This window comes from Macrobrachium rosenbergii, chromosome 48, assembly GCF_040412425.1.
Source record: "Macrobrachium rosenbergii isolate ZJJX-2024 chromosome 48, ASM4041242v1, whole genome shotgun sequence".
In the NCBI taxonomy this organism is placed as follows: domain Eukaryota; kingdom Metazoa; phylum Arthropoda; class Malacostraca; order Decapoda; family Palaemonidae; genus Macrobrachium; species Macrobrachium rosenbergii.
This window is the reverse complement of record NC_089788.1, coordinates 27,000,161-27,003,726: the sequence shown is the minus strand read 5'-3', so window position 1 is coordinate 27,003,726 and position 3,566 is coordinate 27,000,161.

Here is a 3,566-nt window from a genome sequence, read left to right as displayed (position 1 = left end):
TTCATTTTGTATATATACAACATACTGCTCGTATTAAGCTTCAATAAGACGGGATGGTTTAGAATCTGGAATCTAAACCATCCCGTCTTATTAAAACAACACGAGTGGTATGAATATTTATATAGATATGTATAAATATATATACATACATATATATATATATATATATATATATATATATATATATATATATATATATATATATATATATATATATATATATATATATATATATATATTCTGTATCAGTTCTATAAAGGGAAGACCAGAAGTAGCTGTGGAGAGGCATATGGAGAAAAACCAACGCGACTAAATATGAATCACTTGAGTTATTAATTGCCATTCGAATCAAATATTAGGAAGCTATGAATAAAATCGTCTTTAACGATATCTGAGAACGATTATGCACACACACACATACATACATACACACACATGTACATATATGTATGTATATATATATATATATATATATATATATATATATATATATATATATATATATATATATATATATATATATATATATATATATATATAAATATTCATACTACGTGTGTTAGGTTTCAGTAAGACAGGATAGTTTAGATTCCAGGTTCTAAACCATCCCATCTTATTGAAGCCTGATATGAGTAATATGAATACATATACACTGTGAAGCTGTGTGGCTATATATATATATATATATATATATATATATATATATATATGTATATTTATATTATCTATAAATATGAATATTAAATTATATATACAGTATTTAAATAGACAGTAGTTAGATATATAAATCTTGTGCTTTCTTTATATCAATGCTCTTCCTTTTTTGATATAGGCACAAGGCTGATTGTACAGAGGTCTGAAGAGAGAGAGAGAGAGAGAGAGAGAGAGAGAGAGAGAGAGAGAGAATACTACCCAATTCTCAGAAAATGATGCAACGCTGATATCCGGACGGATTTGTTCATAATGCCATCAGTTAAGTTTTTCTTACTCTTACGAGGTGCTTCTGGTAATCCAGTGTCTTCTTTGGCTTCTCAACTACGTTTACAAAGAAAGAATAATTTGGGCGCGCGCGAGTGGAAGGGAGAGCTTTTCCACATCATACCAGGAAAAAACGGATAAGTCGGAGGAGATTGAGAGAGAAGGCAAGTGAAGGAAAGAGAGAGAGAGAGAGAGAGAGAGAGAGAGAGAGAGAGAGAGAGAGAGAGAGAGAGAACAGAATTTACCAATCCTGCACTCACCTGTAGTGGGTGGGGAAGGGGGATGAGGAAGCAGTGATCATAGTTACTACAGAGCGTAGAAGGTTTTTTTTTTCGGGGCCGCAAAACTAAAATGCGTAGTTCCGATAACGATGGTTGTCCTCATTCAAGATTTGTTCAAATGTGACCTTGTTCACCAATCTTAACGAAATACTGATAACCCTCGAATGCTAGCAAACCAGATCTTGAATTGATTGAACTGAATATAGAATTTAGGCCAAAGGCCTTGAGAAAAGGTATAAAAAAACTGACAGAGATTAGGATTTCTAAATATGAACTATTGAAGCATTTCAGAGATTACAATATTATAAACAACCACACACACACACATATAGATAGATAGAGCGATAGATAGATGGATAGATGGGTAGATAGACAGATTCTACTGGTCCGTCTTTAACAGATAAGTATGTAATTGTAGAAACTGTGACTGCAAGAGGACACTGTGATTATTACAAATACATACACACACATATATATACATATACTGTATATACTATATATATATATATATATATATATATATATATATATATATATATATATATATATATATATATATATGTGTGTGTGTGTGTGTGTGTGTGTGTGTATAAGACAAGAATGTACTTTCGAGTTATGACTGAAGAATGTCACCCACAGTTAATAAGTGATCTTAACAGCTAAAATTGTCAAGTAGCTGTTATTCTTGATGGATGAATAAACAGAAAGACACGCTCGTATTCACTTACAAGCCGCTTTTTTCTTAATATTGAGTGATTCCACAGAAAATCAAAATAACGGTCACAGCCAAGTTCACTACAACTGCTGTATCCATGTCCGAAAGCCTTTTCCGTACCATACCAAATGCTACAGGTACGGCGTCATTCACCTTATCTCCCCAAGTGACTCGGTAAGTTTTTATCACTTAGATCGCCAGGTCAAGATTGCTCGTATCCTTGCGCCGATAAAAGCTGGGCTATGCAGAATACGACAGTTTTACCCGTAAGTAAAAATTTTACAACAGTAACTTGTAAACTCTTGAAATGACAAAGACTACAGCGTTCTCTCAACAATTAGCCATAGCCTCGGTTCTTGCCAATCCGTGTCACTTACGTTTTCCCAGTAATATTCCTTGGAAAATTCATCTTATACTGGGCATGTTCTACTTGACCCATCATGAGATGCCGTGCCTCCAGTGCTTAGCAGTGAATAAACAAAGTTTTAATACCGATATGAGACATATTACCAACTCCTCGCCCTGTAAAGCATTCTATAATGTTTCTATGTGAAATAAAAAATCAAAGTTATAAATGAAAAGCCAATCATTCCTTAGCAAAACGTTGCTTGGAATAACTTTATTATGAGAGAAGTTGGAATGCAGGTAAGACTAGGTTACGAACCGGAAAGAAACTTCGGTGTTATGCTTCATTTCTCATTCGAACTTTACTTTCAGCCTCCCCTCCTTCTTCCGTGCACATCGACATCACAAATCACTTCCATTTTCTCCTGCTGCACGACATGTTTTGGTGTTTTATTCCTTCGTACTCGTATGCCGATCTCTCATTTCACCCGCTGTTTTCCTGCAAGGTCTGGACCATGGTCTAAGTAGACCTTGTTTACCTGGTTTTACCACGTCCGCAGTTGCCAGTGGGTAAATATGCCTCGTCGCAAGCAAGTTCCGTATGTACCAACAACCTTGGCGCGCACGACGAGTGTTGAACCTCGTGAACTGCAAGCGTGGCTGGTGACGTCTCGGGTCGTGGCTGGTTGCACGTTCACGGTTGTGCTTGTGCAGCCGCAGCGGTGGCGTCCATAGACTTCATTTGCTTTGTTGTCGTGACAGTTGAGTTTCTTTGCTTTCGTCTGGACACTTTGGCAACTTGTGCACGTTAGCTTTAATTATAAATAAAGAAATAAATGCTAAATAACGACACCTTGCGTGTTCAGAGGCAAGTAAAAGGAGTGTATTTCAGCGCCAAAAATCTCAAGCAAAAGACAATGGAAGGCCACAGGACTGCATTAACCAAAGTTTGAGAATATTTTTTATATTGTCACTACTATGGTCTGGCAACTGGAGGAGATATCTAAGGTGATTTGGCTGTCAGATACTTTTATTATTTACGCAGGACATAACAGCAAATGTGACACACCGCTATAATATTGCCCAAATAAAATACTCACAAAAGTACATAATATATATATATATATATATATATATATATATATATATATATATATATATATATATATATATATATATATATATATATATATATATATATATATACATATACATATAATCTTGGTAGGTACAAAGAAACAGCTGAG